The sequence below is a fragment of the Nesoenas mayeri genome (genome assembly GCF_963082525.1).
Source record: "Nesoenas mayeri genome assembly, chromosome: 13".
NCBI classification, from domain to species: domain Eukaryota; kingdom Metazoa; phylum Chordata; class Aves; order Columbiformes; family Columbidae; genus Nesoenas; species Nesoenas mayeri.
The window spans coordinates 1657619-1680262 of record NC_137550.1 but is presented as its reverse complement, the minus strand read 5'-3'; positions in this window follow the sequence as shown (position 1 = coordinate 1680262).

Below are 22644 nucleotides of genomic sequence, written 5' to 3'. Positions count from 1 at the left end.
TTCTCACTCCTAACCTTTACACCAGGGGCTGGGGAACTCACCAGAAAAATCAACCTTCAGCAAGTCAAAATGGAGCAGAAATTCCTGATGAGAGGCAGGGGCTCTGCACCAGGTGCTCGGGTAGGAGAGCCCCCAGCTCTTGCCCAAGTGGGAAGGGAAGGGAAGGGAAGGGAAGGGAAGGGAAGGGAAGGGAAGGGAAGGGAAGGGAAGGGAAGGGAAGGGAAGGGAAGGGAAGGGAAGGGAAGGGAAGGGAAGGGAAGGGAAGGGAAGGGCAAAGTGGCAGCAGGAGGGATGGGAGAGCAGGAGGAGGCTGAGGAGGAGGTGGGCACCTACGGAGAGGGCTGTGGAGAGGGCAGGTTGCTCACTGGGGCTTTCTGGGACAGCCCATTCACCTGGGTTATTCAATCCTACTGGTTTATGCTGTTAAAAGTGTTTCATAAACCCAAGAAGGGAGCAAACAATGTAATTAGCAAGCAAATTGCACATCACAATGTGATACAGAGTGAACAAGGGAAAGGCAACTTGTTGAGATCTATCTGCAAATAAGTTTCCTGTTGGAGCAGGCTACCTAAACAATTTCCAAAAAAACTTATTACATTTTATGAGTCAGAATTGACTTGAAAACAGGAAAAAAGGTAAAGTTCACTGAATCTTAATTGACAACAAACATTGTATGAGCCTCAGACTTAGTATCATTGTTGCACTACTATAAAAAAATGCTGGCTTTTCTATAAAATGTGTAGAAATACGTTAAATAACATCTACTGCTGCTTTTAGTTTAGCTGAATGCTGTAAAATAACGCCAAAGTATGGGAAAATAAAAAGCAAAAATTTCCAGTACGTGAGTGTCAGTAACCAAGGACATGAAAGGGTTTAATAGTAATATTTACTGTAGACATACCTTATGCTATTGGCTGTCCAGCCAGAAACACCTAATTGAACTAAAATTATTCACTCTGAATATCTAATTAGAAGGCACAATCTGAAGTCTGTGATATACTCAGTCACTCCATGTCAGACTTTTATACGAGATGCAACTGATGATACTCACTTGTGCATGGCAGGGAGGAAACGCCAGTGTTGGAATCACAGCTTTTGTTTCCAGCAGACATTACTGTTTATGATAGCCTTGATCTTTTTGTCATAAATTTACAGGCCCTACTGCTGCGTACAGATATCACACACTAAATCTATCAGAAAACATTACCCAGTATAGCTCTTGGCAACACCAACTCCGCTATGTCAACCAGCCAAAACAGGGCTCTAAATGAGGAGAACAACTTGGATCATATGTTTTACTAATTATGCACAAGAAGAAGATGTAAACAAGCTCCATTAGGATTATTATGCATGAGTTCACGTTTTTGCACAATTCACAAATTACCTATAACTGCTCTTCTCAGATAAATAATGTTTGAACAATAAAGCTGACATTTTGTGCTGAAGACTATGACTTCATTGTGGCTTTCAGAGAAATTACCCTTAGATCTACGGTCTTATTAACCCATGACCCTGAAGAATGTCTGATGAGACTTGTTTATCATTCTAATCTGATGGCTGAAAACGGTCCTTTTCTCAATCCAGATGACTAAGTGCAGAAGCAATATGGCTCTGAACCGACTCCTTAATAATCTGATCTTTCAGTACTTAAAAGGGGCCTGTAAGAAAGACGAGGACAGACATTTTAGCAGGGCCTGTTGCAAACGGGCAAGGGATAATTGTTTCAAACTAAAAGAGGGGAGATTCAGGTTAGACATGAGGAAGAAATTTTTTACAATGAGAGTGGTGAAACACTGTCCCAGGTTGGCCAGAGAGGTGGTGGATGAACCATCCCTGGAGACATCCCAGGCCAGGCTGGATGGGGCTCTGAGCAACCTGAGCTGGTGAAGATGTGGATGAGGTGACTGTTGAAGGGCCCTTCCAACCCAAACTGTTCTACGATTCTATAGTCTGAAAAAATAAATTAAAATATATATATAAACCACAACCAAAACAAGCCTAACTTTGTACGAGCATTGACGTCTCTGTTTTGCCTTGGAGAAAAGTTGCCTCAGGAGGATGAACATGTAGGATATCTTTCCGTTTCTGTTTAAAATCAAACTTATACAAACTGAGAATGCTGGAAAAGACAAAACTTCTAGAAAGCATTTGTCCAGCAGTATCCCCAGCTTGCACCAAGCTTGTGATGTTCCTGCAGAGCGATGCATGGAGAATCTGTGGGGTCAGGACGAAGACATAGGGTTCCTGCAAGCAGCAAAAACACAGCTCCAAATGCAAAAATCCATGGCCTCTCCCTGCACAGATCACAATGAGCATGTTGCTTTGCAACATCACGCCCTTTTGAAAGCCCTCCATCCCCAGCATTTCTGTCTTCACTCCTAACTGCATATTTATTTGGGGTTTTCTGTTGATTAATGTTGCCAGGTGACTGCACCCAATTTCTCAGTGCCTTTGTAGTGTTTAATAGTGCATAATCAGATCAGAGCAGACTTGTGACTTTCTCAACTAATCGTATTATTTTGTATTATTTTCTTCTGGATTGCTAGATAACAGGAACCACTTTCTAACCCCATGTTACTCTGCAAATTGGTTTTTTTTTGTACCTACTAAGCACTGGCTCACTGTCCAGCACTAGAAAAAATAAATTTGATATGTAGAGATTGTCTGTTTCTCTATAGTATCTCTTGGCAGAGATGGAAGAAGGAAAGTACCTCCCTGAGACGAGAGTAACACAGGATGAGTACATCATTTCAGGCAACACTGCAGACAGCTTTGTTGGAGGAGAGCAGTGGTCAGCAGGTTTCTTCCCTTGACTGGGCTTGTACAGACGCAGGGTACCTTAATCATCATTTGTTAGATTTGTAAATCCCCAAACGACCTTTGTGCATTTCTTTAAAATAATTTTGAAGCACTGCCAGGTTCACTAATGTTCAGTCATTTCCAAAATGATACTGTGAGCCTTGGCAGTGCTGTAAGAGCACCTTGTCCAGCTGTTCTCTTCACACCTGAAGAGCTTTAAAAAGACAATTTGAGGATTTCTGCAGAAATCTCATCCATCCTCCAAAACTGGCCATCGAAAGGGGCACAAATGCTGTTGATACCGAGCGCCTACTGGACTGGAGGGCAGAGCAAAAGTCCAGATGGACCCAACAAGATGTAAGTGTTAACCCCAGATTAACCCATACCTGCATGAGCTGCCACTACCCCTGAGCCAGAACAAGTGTGTGTTTTCCTAAGGATGTGTTTGGGCTTTCAACGCTCAAATTCAGTTTGCTCAGGGTCTCCTGCTCTACGTAAAACTGCACCCAGACCCTGAACATAACGCATACAAGCAGCATCCATGTTCTCCTTGACTATGACATTCACAGTCTTTAACTACAGGTATTTTAGAATTATATTAATGTCTCCTATATTATGTAAAACAGATTAGAGTTCTATTCCATTTAATCTTTCTCATCCATCATTTAACTCTGCACATTGTCATTCAAAGCAAGTATTTAAAATCAAGGCTCCATTAAACCTATTCAATTATCTGTTGTTCTGAGTAACTGTTATCACCAGGTGCAATAGCTTTTAATAACTGAAATAGAGCACTATGAAAATAAAAATATGATTGTTAACCTTGGAGCATTCCCAGGTCCTCATTTTAAAGCAGCTCAGGCATTAATCCTACAACTTATAAATAAATGATTATTTTAAAAAGACTAGGAAAAGTTGTAGAAACGGACAACTAAGCAAGGTCTTCCATCATTGATTTTGGCTTTTTGAGCAGGTAGGTCTTTTTCTGTGCACCACACAGAGTGGCTTTGATATTTATGTAATTCTGTTGCTCACTGAAAGGCAACTTGGGAACTCAGCATAAAATTCACACTGCACAGAGAGTCTAACCTTGCAGCTACTGCTCCATTTATTCAATGTTTTATATTTAAGAGTATTAATACTGCTTGAAAACTATGTTCAGAAGACAGACAATTGTGGTGACTCAGTCTTAATCACTTTGTAATTAGATGTGGGTTTAGTAACTTCAAAGTAAGGGGAAATATTGGTCTATTTCCGTACTATTCTTACTCTATGTCATGCTTGTAAAATCTTCAAAGTGTTTAAAAAAGCAGTCTGATTTCATACATAATTAGTTATGGAACCGATACTTCCAAACAGAAGCCTAAGACAATAGCAACCCACTTCCTAGCATTTGGCAAGGAACAAAACAAGGCAGAGACAACAGCAAGAACTATAGCTGATAGCAGAAACTGCCTCCCTGCTTTTCTGAGTGGGAAAGCTCAGGATCAGACAAACTATGTGGGCTGCGCATCTTTAGATTTCTTGCTTGTTCCAGGAAGTCAGCAAGGAGATCTTATGGACTAAAACACATGAAATGGTGAGAGGTAGGTGGCTAGATCCAGAAACGGATTTGAAACACAGAGGTGCAGAGAAGTAACACGCTATAAAGGGAAGATGCTCTCAGCCCAACTCTCCAGAGGACAAGGGTACCTGGCACAGCATCACGCAAAGCAGCTAATAACAAGGCAAATTGCAAGTCTGGCTGTGAAATTTCATGATGGTTAGAGGCAGCCATTAGCTTTATCCAGGGAGAAGTGCTAACCCAGGCCTCCTTGTTGTCCATCTCTTTCCCAGTGCTGGCCACATCACCCAAGTAGCCCAAACCACTCTTCCCTGGACAGCAGTGCTTGCACAGCACAGCCTGCCAAAACCACAATGAATCAATGTAAACTGCTATTCAGGCATATTTTTTTTCTGCTGTTCCTCCATTACAGTGCAGAGAATAAGAAAATACCTTTGAAAATATGTACAAATTATGGGCAATATCAACAAGAGTCATACACAGGTATTGACCAGCCTTCTTGTTCAAAGTAATTTTTGCAGGCTACAGTGAGAAAACTGCAGTCTCCCAAATACCTTCAATCATATCTCATTGGCCTCCAGCCAGATCAACATGCAAGAATCTTTTTAATCACACGATGCTATAAAAACCAATTTGCTCTCACAATGGTGATGAATCTGTCCTCTGACTAATCTCATTATTTGTTTGCTTACTTTGAGAAGGCCCAGATCAGACAGCTTCAGATTTATCCATATATTTTTGGTATTCCGTTAATCACCCTATTGCTTTATCAATGTTCCCATATTGGACAATTATCTCCATCTGAAGAACACTTGCTAATTGTCAATACTTGGGAGGCTGGACATTTGTAATAAATCTAATTAGGGGGACAGCATTTCTGTTGTTCTGTCAGAACATGATAATTAGCTGTAAGCCAACAGGATAAAAACAAGTGGAAAACAGAATAAAATGTTGTGTGTTCTCATCCATGGGTAGTCATGCCAGACCAACAGCACATCATTCCTTATAAGAAAACTACTGCGTTGGACTGGGGGAGCAAGCTTGTCCTCATCTATCCAGAGCATGACAGTGTGAGTGGGGTTTACCAGCAGCCTATGCTGAAATGAGACTTCTCAGAGCAAGGACATTATCAGTGATGACAATTCTGTTCATGGTGGCCATTAAGGATCCTGGTACACGAAGTAGTTGTGATGTTCAAGGAACATGTCAGGCTCATGTTCAAGGCAATAGCTGTCTTACAGAAGTAGACGTTGCATCAAACCTGTGTAAAACTGAACTGTACGACCAGGCTTTTCCTTAATTTTAAACCTTGCAATGTTCAGCCTAAGAGTCAGAGAAAAGGTGGTGATTTCAGATGGACTAATCCAGCTAAAGAGCAAAGTGTGCTGCAAAGAGACACAGCTTGCCTTAGCTCTGCATTGGGCTGGGAATTGCTGCCCCAGGCCCCTGGGAAAGGAAACAATAAGAAACATATTTCACCTCCTGAAGAACCAAGATCTGGAAGAAAAAAAAACAACAAAAAAAAAAGCAATCAATGGTACAATTTGCTTCTAATTCAGAAAATTTTGAGGTCTGCTGCTGTGAAATAGTTTATAATGAAGCAATTTCTACCATCATGCTGCAGAGGATCGACATATGGGCCAGGAACAAATCGAAAGCCACTCCACCAGAATCATCCCTCTTGAAGACCCATCAGTATTACTGCTGAAGTGTCTTCAGTGCATGTGACTTGGCATTCACTACCCACACTGATGCTGCGCTAACCAGCCCCGCACAGGTCGGTGTATCGCTGGCGCTTCTCTGCTGCACTGAGCCTGGGGGCTCAGACGGCATTTGAGCTCCTCTGTGCGAGATGTGCAGGGCTCGGAGCATGAGATGCTCCCATTTGCCTCCCAGAAAATCTTCACTTCTAAATAATCAAGCGGTGGAGGAAAAAGGGGCTTTATAATGTCAGCTGCCTTTGCCTTTGTCTGCGAAGCTTCTGCCCTGTAGGGAGTACCAGGAAAGGCTCAGCTGGTGCAAAGGGTTTAGTCCACACAGCGGGGACAGCAACTCCCACACCAAGTCAGGAGGCCTTGTGGTGACTTGCCTGCAGTCACCAAACCCTTGGAAGTTTGCAGGGTTTCCTCAGCTCATCCAGGACCATCAGGGCACAGGGGCGAGCAGAAGCAGCAACACAGCCAGCTGCCAGGACCTGCACCCGGGGCTGAGGCTGCTGCTCCTACCCCAGCTCAGCACGGGCAGACTCTGGACCACAGCATCATGGTGAGGCAAGCTTAGCACACTCATCCTAATGGTCTACCAATTACATCAACAAACTGCATTAATTTTAATGCTCACCGATTTAAACCAGAGTCATTGTGCTTTCACACTCCATTTACCTGATGGTGTCCGCTGAGAGAAACAGCAGCTTATTATTAAAGTAATAGCATCTCTGTACCCCCATGAGCCCCAAGCTGGAGGATCCAAGCTCAGGCAGGAGCTCACTGAGACCCAGATGCAGCACATGTGATGCAGGGGAGAATGGACAGGCACCCTGCTCGCTGCACCGCTGCATTTATCCCAGGGCAGGATCAGTGCTTGGCTGAGGGCTAATGAGGTTTTTGCATCTAAAACCATCCCAGTCCTGCATCTGCAAGGCAGCTGATGGACCCGAGCAGGATCCCAAGCGGCAGCGTGCTGGGGTTGTGCACAGAGGCAGCCCTGGGCTCTTCCATGGACAGCAGAGCCGCCCAGCCCCTCTCATTGAAGAACACGTCTGGCAGAGGACGTCTGCTCATCAGAAACCGTAATTTTCACAGGAGGGAATAAAACAAAAGCAAACAAACAAAAAACCAAAAAGCAGGTGGCATTTTTCAGTCTTTTATATTGAATTTTTAAACTGAAAATACCACAATTTTCAAAGGAGGCTAAAAAGGAAAAAAAATACAAGATAGTGCATAAAAAGAAATTAATAGAAGTATTTCCACAGGATTTTTAAGCATAAAAAAGCTTTTATAAATATCTATGGAGAAATTACTGCTATTTTGGATCAGCTGTGGAGTCAGCATGGAGCAGCAGATTTTTCTGAGCACCTGCTTCTCTAGAAACGCTTCCCAGGATAGAAGCAAAACTCCCAGACTTCTCAGCACCTTCAGTTTGCTAATTTTGTCCAAGGAAATCTACCTACCAGACTGAACCCTTCTTGTTTTAGAGGGAAAAGTCCCAAGGAAGACAACCAGTACAGCAGATGCTTTTGTCACCAATTCGTCCTTCCCAAGGCTGCACTACAGTGTATGTACAACATGGTGTACATACAATACACTGTATGTACAATATGGTATAAATGTCTTGATCAGGGTCTGCCAGAGCCTTTCCCTTGCCAAATACATGGTTTTAACCATATTAATGCTCATCCTCCCTGCAGCCGCTAAGCATTTACAAGGGGCTGAAACACAGGCAAATCGTGGAGGCAGCAACAAAGGCATTCACAAGGCGTTGAGGAGCACCAAACCCTCCCATGAGAGCCCTGATGGGAGCTGATGTCCTCCTTGTGACAAGTGACAGGAGTCAAACAGGGTAGAAATTTGGAGGACTTCTTCCAGCTGCCCAGGGGTGTTCAGCATCCCAGGCAGCTGCTCAGGACTGGGGCGATACTTCAGGAAAATCCAGCAGAGAGCATGGAGAACAAGACCCTTGAGAGAGGGTGGAACAAACTGTACAGTCACAGCTGTTGACTAACAAACAGCTGCTTATTATCTAACTAATGATCAATTAGTGTTAAAGCACAAGGTCTGTCACATTCCACAAGCCAGTGGTAGCAGCATCTCCCTTCATAGCTGGCAGCACCCAGGTGCACATGAAAAAGCCTTTCTTTATAGGAATTACTAGCAAAACCAGCAATCTTTCCCATGCAAACAGAATAATAATTTGAAATAGTGGAACTAATGTGATTTGACCATACATTTGGGGTTTTCCTCTCCTGGGGATAAAGCCCTTATATTATAATTTTTTTATTAACATAAGCCCTTATTGTCATCAGGATTAACCTCCTGCTTTGCACTGCTGGGAGATGGACAGATGCAGGGGACATGGGTGCAGTACAGGGGACCCATGTCTGAACCTACCCAGCGTTTTGTGCAACCTGTGGTGACTGCAAATGCTACCAAAATGGCACTGCCAGTCACTGGGAGGAAAACTGCATCGGTGGTGTCCATGGATGGTGGTGGAGAGGTGCTGGCAGCTGTGGTTTGACCCCCAGGTTGGTGCTGCATCTTCTGTCTGAAGACAAACAATGCTACTTGAGCAGGGCACAACGTGCCGGGATTAGCTGGTGCTTGTCCTAAGTAGCTCCTACACATCAGCATCACCCACACGTCCAACCGCCCTTTCTGACTGTACCACGACTGAAAACAGTGTCGTTGCTGAAACACTTCAACGCATCATCCACTTGCAGATGTGAACACAGGGGAGGGAGCAACTTCCAAAACCACTGCAGATTTAGGGCATAAAAACATTTTGGTTAATAGAGTAAATCAGTATACAGAGACAAATCTCCCTATCCACTGTAAAGTTTCTTTCTTGACAACATGCACTATAGCAGAGCAGCATTCACTCTTAGTAATTCCAGTTAAATCAATGGAAATACCCAGAAAATAATTTAGTCCCAAAAGTTAGTTTGCATTAAGCCAGGCAGGATGAATGACAGTGTGGTTCCTCACATGTTTGGTTGGTTTTTAACAAATCTATTGTCTGGACTTCAGTAATAATCCCCCACCTGGACTCTTAGTGGAGTACTGATGCATTTTTGACTCAGTCCTAGACAGAAGGACCATTTTTACCGACTTGGGAAGGTGTTGGTCAGGGCTCACTCCCTGGAGGCTGCGCTGCCCCAGGCACAGGGAAGGGGCTTTGGTGCCTGGACCGAAGGCAGAACCCACCAGTTCCAGCTATCGCCCTGCAAAGCAGGAGCTCCATTAAAAACCCAATTAAGGACACTGACATACACACTTTTTTTGTTGTTTATTTGCCAATATTAACTCTGTAAGCTGTCGATGCTGCAGCAGAGCTCTGCAAGGCAGGATATTTGTGAGGCTATTTTTAAAATTAGGAAAGTGAGTAAAAAAGGAAATGAAGAGTTTCAGCTGAAAACTTTAAAGCCAGTTTACCAGCAAAATAGTGGAAGAGAAACAAAAACAATTAAATATAAAGTTAGTATGTCTTTAGTACTATTTTTATCAATCTAAATATAGCTGTTAAATATAACAGCTAAAAATAGCAGTATTAGACTAAAACACTCTCTTTAAGAGGGTTAAGTTTCATCAGTTCATTTGTTACTTAACATCTACATGAAATCCCTCAGCACTTTAATGTTTTAAAACAGAGACAAATAGTAAATTTTTATCTCTTTAAAGAAGCTCAAATCACAGTAGGCTAAGCATAGAAAAGGAGAGCAATAGCAATACCAGAGAATGATGTAAAACCTAATTAAAGACCTTTGGCTGCTGCAGAATTGAAAACCAATTAAAAAACCTCTTTTTGCCTAGAAAAGTCCCAGAAGAAATTGCTAAATCTTAATTTGCTTCTGTCCTTATCTCGGTTGTGACAGGTCTCTGAAGCGTCCTCTGCCAAGCCTGGGTGACAAGAGAGGAGCAAGCAGCGGCGCACGGGCTCGGCTCCCCCTCCACGGGCAGAGCTGGCTGGACCACAATCTTTAATTATGGAGCACGACCGGGTGCTCCATTAGAGAAAGGGCTTTAAAAAACCTATTTAAAATTAGATATGCAAGCCTCGCTACCTTGCTGCTAAAACCAGCCCTTGCAGACGATGTTCCGTCCAGGCCATGCCCTGAACCCACCTACTCCTGCCACCAGTTTCAGCTGCTCTGGGTGATATCAGCTGCAGCACAAGCAAGAAGGCAAACTGGAATTTTCGAGTTTCTTCCAAAATAAATGACATTACTTATCAGTTCACTTTTGTCCTGCTGTTTAGGGGTAATGCCTCAGCACTTTGCCATACACTTGATACCACTTTGTTCTATTACTGCAGAGAATCATCAAGGAGACAGGCTGGGGACCTTTTTACAGGTTTCTATTTAATTTAAGAATCTAATCTAATTCTTTAGTAGCCTTTTTGTTTGTTTGTTTGTTTGTTTTGTTAAATTAACACTTCATGCTATTTGAATGAATTCGTATCTGTGGTCAGCCAGAGAAAGTGAAATTGGAAATTACAGTTCTGGGGTGTCATACTGCATGTGAGTAATGAGAACCAGGGTGGGGTTTTTTACACGGATTTTGACATTTATTAATTTTCTTTAATACCACTTTTTGTTCTGTCTGACAATCTCATTACAACCTGGGGTTTGAGATTCACAGCCATGGCAAGTGCAGAGATCAGAGGTAACCCAGTTCCAGCACTGGGAAGACGCAGCCTGCCCACGGTGTGCCTGCTGAGAGCAGCAGTTGCAATCCCGAGCATCACGCACACACAGATCAGAATCCCCAGGCCACTGAGACCCTCTGAAACATGATCTGGTGCTGCACCAGAGGGAGAGCTTCCAAGGGCAGAGAGGTTACAATGCTGGATAAGCCAGGGATACAAAAGCATATTTTTTCCTGCACATCATATCCTCTCCTTGCATGCTCCCTACTCCTGTAACTGCACTCTTTTTTTCCTTCGCCTCTAGCATATTCTGCATTTTCCTTCCTACCAAGCCAGGCTCAATCTTCTGTACCTCTGCTCAGCCATGCAGCCAGGTCAGCTGCCCCAGTGCAAGGAAACAGCCCCTGGGTTTCCTGTAAGCCTCCGCTCAGAGAAGGAGAAGGGAAGCTTTCCGCAGCAGGAAGGGAGGGCAGCTGTAACACAGGGGACGATGAGCACCAGGATCCAAAGACCACAGAGACATGTATCCCATCTTGAGTCGCTAAAAATCTCAGCAGAGAACCAGGTACTAACCTGGGTTCTTACCCTGCTCACAGGGAAGAGGGTTTTCTGCTCCTGCAGGGGTTCACAGTCCCTGCTGCCATCAAGAACATGCACACAGGGCTCACCATGCAAAGGGATCTCACTGCACATGCAAGCCCAGTGACACGGTGCCACTGCTGGAGATGTCCTCATCAAGAGGGTGCAGGCTCAGGCCCCTTCACTTGCACACTGCAAAGGTTTGCTGGGCAGCTGCTGCTGTCTCGGAGCCCAATTACAGAGCCAGAGGCAGTGATGTGTTGGACATCAGCACCTCCCTTGCTCACTCATAGGTGTTATACACTCGGATGAGTGATGAGAGTTGGAATATCTACCTTCCCCAGGAGTCAGCTTTAATTGCAGCATCTTTCACCCAGGATGGGCACTCAGAGGGCAAAGCTTTTCCTCCCTAGAGACCAGCTGGGAGCCGGAGCTCTCAGCCTCTGGCACGCTGGGCAACATGCTCCAGGACTCAAGTGGTCCTTTTCCATCAGGTGGCTGCACATATCATCACTTAGTATTTGCAACCAGCCCTCAAGGATTATTTCCATGAACCAAGGTGATGAGTCATCTGATCAGTTTGCTTAACGTGCAAGTGAGTTTTGCTGCTGCACTCATTACACAGAAAAGGCAGCTTTAATTTGGAGAAAGCAGCTTTAATCCTGCTGGAGGAGAAAAGCCATTAGGAGTTCATTTAGTGCAGTTCGGTGGGAGCTCTGCGTGTCAGCTCTCACACCATCAGACACTTAGTAAGAGGCAACTCCAGTTGGGAATTAACCCACTTTGCAGTTACTGTGAGACCTCTGGGCTTAATTTTTTAAAAGAAAATATTTTTAATCCCCATTTCTGATCTCTCCCAGAGACTCAAAACAGGTTCCTTTCTACAATGGCAACTTCGGGACCTTCTCTAAGGTAGGTTTGATACAGAGCTTGAGGGGCCCCAGGCCATCAGACCCATCCAGGTATCCCAAGATCACCAGCTCAAGAGCCTCAAGGGTACAAATAGGCTCTTCTTTTTTTTCTCCCACTATTGCTGCAGCTAAAGTTTATTTTCCTTCATACCAAGCCTTTATTCCTGAACAACAGACGGCCCTGAGACAAGGATGGAGAGAGACTGTTTGTGTATTGTAAGGTCACAGTAGGCTTTCCCTGATGTAAGTCACTAATAACATGATTAGACACAGTAAATGATGTAAACGTCTAGAATGGACAATTAAATATAATTTAAAGTGATATTTATCCTACTTGGAAAGAGCACTGGTTTTATAGGGTCTAATCCTTTGCAAAATGTCTGCATATTAAATAGCAAAATTAAATGCGGCCATGTATTCTCTTGGTGGTCTCGTTAGTCTATCCTCTTGCTAAAAATACTCTTGGTTTGTCTCTGGGAATACAGTAATTCTCATTAGCAAATCATGGTTAGTCATCTAATACAACAGCACAGACTAATATACATGGAAAATACATTAAAGAAGCTAAGTGATGGTTTTACACCTTTCTGAGTAGTAAAATTAGTCAAAGTGATCAGTAATTTTCTTGTGAGAATATAACAGGGAACAGAAAACCCACAGCAAACAAATTAGTACATGCAAATCTAGCAATAATCTTGTCTATATATAAATTAGACCATACACCTCATTGTGCTCAGACCATGCATCATACCTACAGCTATGTCCTCTCATTCCCTTTACGGCACGTGTTGCTGGAAAAATGGCTGGTGGGGCTGTACAGTTTCCAAAAACAAGTTGCCACTAAACTACTGCACCGCCTTCCAGTGTCTTAATGATAGAAAGCAAAAGTGGGGGCTTGTTGAGAATTGGTAAAGCGCTTCCCACAGAAAATGAGAAGCAGCGGAGCCAAAACTGCCATATATTTGCCACTGTAGTGCATGTTTTTACAACCAAATGTTGATGTATAAATCATAATCTATGGTGGAACAAGCACTAAAAATTGAAGAAAGAACATTCAGCCACTCAGGTTTTTTATTCAGCCATTCAAGGTGGTTTGATTTTTTTGCCATTTAAAAAAATTCACCCCACTCCACCCTGACAGCTTGTTTACAATTTGTTTCTGGCCACAGACAGCTGACAGATGTGATGTGATTAGCAAGACAAGACAGCCTAAATACAGAGCAGACAGCACAGCAGAAGACACGCAACGGGGCTGTGAGCTACTTCGCACGCTTCAAGGTACCTACCAGCCTTGAAGTTTTCATCTGAAAGTAGAGATGGGCATTAACCCCTGCAATTCCAGGCAAGCTTAGGTTTCAAAACTGACTGCATTTAGGAGCAGACCCAGTTTCTGTTGAATGGCAGAGAAAAGTAGGTGGCTTTCTGTGGCTCAGCTCTTTCAGACAGGAACATTTTCAGCTCAGTTCTACTGTCGTTAGCAGAGTTACTAAAATAATTATTGCAGCTCAGCTTGTGCACTGTGACCTTCTCCTTGATGCCACCTCCGCAGTGCTATGGTAACAGGAGCCCACGCGACAGGCACTGCCGAGTGTCACGACTGCTCTGATCTGCAGGAGCAGAGGTGTCTGTGGGGAAACACTCCCCTCCAATATTCGGAGTTCTCAGATGTGAAGTCATCCGTGTGTTTTCCAAGCAAGCAAAGAAATTTCCTAACAAGCCCAAATGAGTATCTCTAGCGGTAGTAAATTCAGAACTCAGATAGCTGAGGTCTCCCTTGCTAGAGGGTCTTGACATCTTATGCTTTGGCTTCTTGAAAAACACCAAGTAATACATCCAGAGAAGAAGCCACTTTGCATTCTTTTGACTGGGCCCTTCCAAAACATTACTCTCTATTTCTGAAGGGCACACAAAGCTATTTGACATTCATACCTCAGTGTAATGCCCCTGAGAGCAGACGAGGAGGTCACAGGCCTGGTCAGGCTGCTTTACTTGCTAGTTGAGTTATGTTACTGAAGATTGTCAAATCATATGGATAAAGCCTTCACCTAGCAAGTAGGCACTGACAACTGAGCAAAGGGCACACCACCTTCTGTGGGAGCGGCACTGGGAGGTTCAGGGGCTGACGGTTCACACCAGACAGTAGCGACGTGCAGCATTTTGGCAGAGGCATAAACTAACAGGGACGAGCATCTCTTGGCTCAGAGTGCAGCTGGCTGAGATGCCACCACATTATTTTAAGTGGTTGCTCCTCTGGAAGCCAGGGAAGCCCTCTCACCGTGCACACAGCAGTGCTGTTTCAGTGCGGCAGCCCAGCCAGGTTGCAGCCACCTCCCGCACCTGAGCAGGGACAGTTCTGAGCCAGGAGAGGCAGCCTGTACTGCGTTAGACATTTAACCTGTACCACACCAGACTTTCAATCTGTTACTTCTTCAATGAGCCCACTTACCTGCAGCAATTCAAGAACCGTTTTCATCAAACAACCGGTGCTTCCTCATGAGGTTCTCCTATGCCTTCCATGTCTGGTCAACACAGCTGCTTGACAGTGTTGTCTTTGATGTTGACATCAAAAAGCTCTGAACCTGATGCATCATCTGCCTTCAGGCAGACCAGAAGATGTCTGGGCTTTTGAGAAAAGAAATAAAATATCAATAAACAGTCAGAGAAAACAAATACTTTAAACCTTAGATGATTGATAACAAGCATCAGAAAAGTCTGATAAATCATTTGCTCTCATTTCATGGGAATGCAGACTTTCCAGGTGGCTTAGAAAAGGAACTTGAAAGAGAAAGGTCTTCCTTTAGCAAACAAGAGAATTAGTAAAATAAAGATGGATCACACCCTCCCACCAAGACTCAGGTCCCTGAGCTCGGCTCATGGACAGCCCAGGCCAAGGGTGCCCCCCGAGACTCCTCTTGCTCTCCCCAACAGCAGCACATGTTCCTGTGAAGCTGAAGAGCTGCTGTTGGGAGCTCATATACCGCTAGAGATTTGTGATGCTCCTACTCTCAGGGCACAGCTTTTGGCCACCAGTAGCAACATTCAAGTATTCTTCCAGCAGGTCCCTCCCTCCACACTCTGGGAACACTATGCCAGTAACATTTAGTAAGATAGGGGTGTCTTTTGCCTATTAGCTTACATATTTGCATCTTACACGTTAAGCATTTCTCTGCTTAATTTTGAGCCATTTCAAACGGCCGAGCAGGAAGGTGAACACAGGGTTTAACGGTTTGATACTACATAGTCAGCTCTGTATGGGGCATGAGGAGGAGGAGAAGACTCAGAGAAGGGGCTTCTGTAAAAGGAAACTGCTGTAATTTTTAATTTGTTTGCTAATTGATAAGCTGATTTTATACTGCTCAAAATAGTAACTATTTTCCTTCAGCCAGTGGACTGTTAATGAAGCTGGAATTTGTCCCAGTGACCATATGGCACACGTCATCTCTAGTGAGTTATCTATAAATTCCAGAAAGTCCATATTTATCAGTGTGTAAACATGGAAGAGGAAAATGAAATGTATTCCTTAAGGAGTGCATTTTATGGAGTAACCTTAAGCTGCAATTTGCAGCTGTTTATTGACTGGCATGATTTCTCATGCCACATGGTGTTAACAGAAGCCTAAAAAATTCATCTTCATTTAGAATAGACAGCAAAAATGAAGAGTGAGATGTATAATGTGAAACATCTTTTAAAACTCCCACATCTATTGCCTGCTCTAGTGCAGATGTATGTTTACAAATAGGATGGGTTTTCTTTGGGGAGGAAGAAAGGAGGAGGAGGAGAACAAACAGGGCTTTTTTTCCCCATCGGCCTCACAAAGTACAGGACATATGCTTCCTGACACAAGGAGGTCACAGTCACATTCCTACCTTTTAGCCTCCACGTGCCTCAACCTGCCTAGAATAAGAGGAAAAAAATAGTGAGAAATATTTAAAGACTAAGCAGAAACTGGAGGGAAAACACCCCCCCACCTCTCTCCAAAATCAGTGTCTGACAAGTGCTAAAACTGAGCGGTCTCGTCTAGACAACCTCTTACAGTGAGCTCTATATGCAATGATTGCAGCTCAGGCTTGCCCTATGCTTTGGAGAGCCAAGATTCAAATAATTATGCGTTTAAAACAAAAATGAAGAATTCTTCCACGCTATCAGATGAAGACGTTTTCAAGGCTCCACTCCGCACAGCAGCCACGCCATACGCCTTGTTCATCCTGCTCAGACGGGCACAGCCAGCACCCAGCAGCCTTCACAAACCCACCTTCCCACCAGAGACCTTCAGTCCCCAGCACCACGGGCTGGCGCAGACAAGTGGGGCTCCCACACTTGCTGTCACAGTGTAGACGCAAGTGCACTGGTATTCCTCGGCATACAACAAAAGTCACAGACAGGGGATAATGCAAAGATGTTTGATTTTTTTTTCCTTTCCCAGCACTGTGTCACTGCAGGCCAAATGGAAACCTCCTGGGTTACTAAACACGAAAAATCTGACAGGATTGTAAATCATGAAATTGTCCCAAATTGCAGAGGTGCTGACAGCACATGTTATAATCCTGTTGGCATCTGATGTTTCCTTTTCCATGTTTTTTCTTGCCACAGGAAGAAATATTCCCCCTTAAATCTCTACAGCAAAAAGCAACAGCAGCAATGCCAAAAATCCTGAATGATGAACCAAAACCTGACATGTCATGTTATCTTTGCCAGATTCAAGTAAACGCAATAATGCTATAACAGTTACATACAGAAAATTGCTTTAAAAATGCTTTAAAACAAGGAAGGATATCCCCTAATATTCTATATAATTTAAAAACATTATTCAGGATTGATTATGAAGAACACACAGTGACTCACGGGAACTAAGGCATCATCCATGTGGTTACAGCAGAGAAGTGATGCGTTGGTTACATATGAGCACTTGAGACATCCCATATATACACACAGTCAAATGTTAAGTGTTGCATATCAACAGAAGCAATCTGTCTCTGTTTTGGGGACAGACTGGGGGATTTACTTAACGGTCTTTATTTAAAGCAACAATCCTTTCATTGTTAATACCCTAAACTCCCGACAAAACACACCTAAGGGACAGCAACTCTCCCTCTGCTTTCTAGAAACACGGGGCTTTCCAATTGAGACGTTGACCTTTCTTGACTGCAATTCAGAAACTGCTTTGATTTTGCATCCAAGCTCAGTTCTCCTGTCCCTGGTGCAGGTTTTCTTTCGTTACACGAGGCTGTTCCTTTGAAGCTGGGACAGTATCGCTCTCATCCAGCCTTTGTGGGCAGCCTGGCAGGCAGAGGCTGAGTAAACCCCACAAGCTCTACCCACCCATTAGCAAGGAATACATGTTCTCTATTAAAAACAACGCTATATAGGCACTATTTGCAAAAACGTATTTAAAAAGTAAAATATTAAAAATTGAAGTTAACAAGCACAGGCCAAATTAATCTGCATTTAAATGATCCAGGGCAGGCCTGTTCTTCAAAGCAAATTATTTGTTCATATGTATTCTACTGTTAAGAAAAGGGATGGCCCCTCCTTGCCACACCTAATGATGCAGCACAAGAACCTGCATCCATTAGCAGGAGTTATAGCACTTTGTAATTATGTTTATTGACAACTGTCAAAGGTTTGGGTAAAAATATGGCAAGATACACTGGCAGGAACTTTGTAACAAATATGGGGAGGGGACTCAGGTGATCAGTGGTGTGTTTATTTTGGTGCATAAAACATGTAAGGAAAATTACTTCCACACTTCTAAGAAAAGGTTACAAGCAATGAAAAACAAATGGAAAAGAAATCAAGCAAATTTTTTACAGTGATGTTGAACATGGCAGCTAAAGGCAAAGTTATTAATTTAACAGAAGCCAAGCATTTTGGAACAATCCTGAATATGGGGAACACATGTTAAAATGGATGAATTTTAACTTTTTCCTTCATTAACTGCTATTGTTCTGTGAATTAATGTTTAAAATCTGAAGCGTCCTTACAGGTCGTTTTTCCCCACAGTGTTGTGCACACAGATGGGAGCGAACAAGTTTGCTCTCTTGCTGGGATCGTGACCAAACCCTGACCCCCTCTCCTGCAATTTCCATACAGGCACAGAAGAAATAAAGGGCAGAAGCAATGGCCAACAAGAAGTATTGCATACCCCTTGTATTTACCCCTTCCAGGGGACTCAGCAGCTCTGGTATACACCCTCGTATAGAGGACAAGGAGATTCTGGTGGTCTTACATGCCAAGGTAAGTAGAATTTTAGGTCAGCCTGAAGAGATTTTTCTCCTGCACACAGTTTTAGCTGCGTTTGGGAACGTTTGCCTGCAGGGCAGCAAGGGGCCAGTGGGTAATGAGATTGCAAAGCTATAGTCCTCATGCCCCAGCTCCACGTGATCTTTAGCAGACCAGAGCCACAATGTACCTTCGATAGAAGAATCAAAGCTCAGATTTGTTTTCGAGCTCAATGAAGAGGCAACATGGCAGACAGGAGAGGGGCTTTTACACTCGCCCAGAGAAAACAGAGCCCAGCCAACGCAGAATGCTGCTGTCTAAGGGAGAACACAGAGACAGGCCAGCCAAGAGGGCAGGCGGGTATAACAACTGAGCTCTGGCTCACCCAAGCCAACTACAAATTATTATTCTTTATATATATATATAGAAATATGTCTCACTCCAGACAGTCTGTAGAAGCTCAGTGTCCAAGTGAACCTCTGAACCATGCCAGATTCTAAAAAATGTGGGGTTTCTGCCTAGAATTATAATTTTCCTCTGAAAATTTGCTAGCTTTGCACATTTCCAGTCCCAAAGACATTTACATCTAAGATCTTTTCACATCCCAAACCTAATTCTTTTAAATGCTTAGGAAACAGAGCCCCAAATAGAAAACTCTTTAATGAACATGTGGATAGCCAGCCGGCACGCAGCTACTTCAGAGAGAACCAACTGAACCTTTCACTCCCACTACAGATTCAGAGGCATCACTTGTTTCATGAATAAGAAGTGAAAAACCCAAATAGCAGCCACAAACACAGCCCAAGATGGGGAGAATAAACCTGCACTCAAGATCCAAAATAATACAGAGGAGGAGGCAACCCCCATTCCATATCACCCCTTCTGGAATGCTGACCACACAGGGCTCCTGCTGTGGCACCACTCCCAGGTTATCTGGACTTGCATCTTCTGCAAATCACCTGGTCAGTAAATAAACTCCCATGTAACACCCATGTTGGAATTCCTGACAAAAACTAGCCATGTCACTTTACTAAGATAAATTGCGGAGCAAATCCCACCACGTTTTCCCCAGAATAAGTAATCAGCAGGTCCAACACACTGAGAAAAGAACTTCCCTGCATAACGTGTAACAGTCTGGCAACAAGAACATGTGAACTGGTGCCAGTCGGTAAAGTCATCCTAATTCCCTCGCTTGTTCTCAAAACTGTGATCACATTCCCAAGCTGAATTGGTCCTGCAATACTCATGGGTCCAAAACCTGTATCATGAAGTGAAGCTTACATAACTCTGCATTTTAAGACTTTTTTTTTTTCCTGAACACATCTGTACACAAAGAATTTTCATTCACATTTAAACTAAAATACAAAAGAAAAAAGATACCTGATAAGCTACATATGCTGTGCAAGTAAAGAACACTTTCACAGGGCATGGAAAGCACAAAGTGCAACATAGGAGAGCTTGACTCCTCCTCCAGATCTCCGGGTAACCTGTCACTATGCTCAACCTAAACCACCACATAAGGTGCAAGCCAGGAGGAGCTGGGGCGGGCATTACTCCTTCACCACACACATACCTTTTACTAGGTTAAAACTGCTTATATATTTCCAAGTATGCACAAGCTGAATTATGATTACGTTTATCAAAAGTATGTTACATACCAGCAGTGGGATATTTTCTCCCCTGACATGAGGACCACACCACTACAAAAGCTTCAGCTTGATCGATTCTGATCAGGAGCAGAGGGAAGCAACAAAGATGCCGGCTACAAAAAGGAAGAGTGACAAACTAGCAACCAGCAGAGCCAGACACCAATGCAAAGACAAAGTAATTACCAGCTGGAGTTTAAATTAAGAATTAACAACAATTCTAGCAGGCAGAGTGAACTTTGGGAAGAAAAGATCAGATAATCCCAAAATCTTTGGCTATAAACTTCTCCAGACATTTGTACTGCACTTATTGCTGTGGCACCAAGTCATTTTTGATGTCCAACCAGAACATCAGATTAAGACTGTAAACCTTTGGGAAGAATTTGTCTGTATGCAAACTGCCCTACCCTAATCTAAGATTTCCATTATTCTGCTAAAGAATCCTACTATTGATTTGAGCTGTTACTAAAATACTTCTCCCTTAAGATTCTCCCCCAAAGAAACAGAATGAGCAATTTAAGAATAGCAATGGTATGAAAAACAACTCATTTTTTGTCCTGGGAATAGGTTAAAACCCACAGTGATTCTTCAGCACAAGGGAACTCCGGAGCCGCAGGTCAGGCCGTCAGCTGCCTTGTGCTGCTCCAGCTCAACCCATCGTGACAAGTCCATTGTCCCAAGAATGCCAGGACTGCAAATGCCCCAGGAATGCCATGAATTGCTTGCCCTGGGCCAGACTCTTAGACTTTATAACACTTGCTAAGGGAAGGGGAACCACAGAAAACTGGACACCTGCAGATGATCAGCTCTTCAGTGTGAACAGGTCAAAGAAATGTCAAATAATCTGGGTTTTTCCAGGTTTTCTTCCCCATTGCTCTTGTCCTATTTCAAAATACGCACAAGGGAAACATCCAAGCTGTCTCAGGTCATTCTGTGTGCCCTGTTTCTTCATAGGGATATCACAGCTGGGCCTTTTGATGAGTTGTATCTGGAAGTGAGCACTTTTGGTGTTGCTAATGGGGCACCAAAGATAGCAAAGTCCACAGGAATTCTGAGATTGCAGCGTGTGTCTGTGATCATCAGGAGAGGGCAGACAGCTCCAGCAGCTCTCCCTGCTAGCGCGCTAATGCAGTCTTATTCACATGCAGGACAAATATCTGCTAATTGCTTTTTATCCAGATGCTTTTCTAATTTAGCTACTGTAACTGCAAAAATGAAAGCATTCCAGATTTATGAAAAAAAGAGGCGGCTGCTTATCGTATGTACACTGCTGGGTCTAGATACTACGACAGGCTTACTCTTCACAAAAGCAGCCTTACTGAAAGTGGAGATTGAGTATCTGCTCTATCTATATGTATACATACAGCTGTGGAGTCAGTGATGCAAAGGGCTTGTTATGCTATGGTTAAAGATCTAATGAGCCTCAAGTCATTTTACACTGCATTACAGAAGAAAACAGTCTGCAGGTATTTGGCAAATCTTTGATGTTTGCTTTTCAATCCCGGTGAGTAGATGTTAACCAATGTAATTATGAACATTTTAATCCAGAGGGAGATATAAGAAAAAACCTCGAAGATTAATTTGATTGAAGCACTATATTTAATCCACTATTCCAACACTCCTGTCATAGGAGCCATCCCACCACATCTGTGGTGCCCATAAGATCACAGCCCCAGAGGTGTCTGCACAGCTCCAGCTCCTCCCATTCATACCCGTGCTATGTGTGTCTGCACAGAGGCATTGAAGTTGAGCCCCCGATGAACCTGACTTCATGTCAGCATGTTCAAACCAGAGGATTTAAACTCAAGCAGATTCGAAAATCTGGTCTCTGAGCTGGAAAAAATAAGAATTAGTAGCATGTGACACTTAAACGACACAGCAACATTTTCCTATCCGGTGCTTTGCACCTCATTAGAAGAGGATTTTTAAGGTGATGAGTCAATTCATCTTGCCTGGCTACTTTCCTCTGGTACCACAACTAAAACCTGTAACAACCTTGCGCAGCTACGCACAAGTTTATTATTTTTTTAAAGAAGAATAATTGCTTTTAATTTTAACCAAAACAATTATAAAACCTAAAGTTTACATATATATTTTGGTAGTGATTATTACTAGTAAACTGCATAAAGAATAAATATCAGTACTTCCAAATTCGACACCATAGTAATACTGCTGCTTGATGCATCAAGCAGGGACAATATACAAATAGCATCCTCCCAGCAAAAGTCTATTAAGCTTTACATGGTTATTGGTAATATGCAGCACAATCAAATAAGCTAACTGGTTTAAACCCTTTTGCCTAGATGACGGTCCCCTGTGTTCATTAGCAAAACCACTCGTAACATACGACAGGAAGCTGAGAACAAGCACAATGGTATTTGCCCCCTACAAGCTCTCAGAGCTGCCATTTGTCAGCACTGCGCTGTATTTTGGAGCAGATAAGGACTTCTGTAACTTCGCACGGCTGCAAACATCAGCAGTAGTTCTCCAATGAAAATAAAATTAAGACCGTTTGTTCTTTTGTCCGTCCTTAACAATACAATGAAAACATTAGGCCAAAATAGTT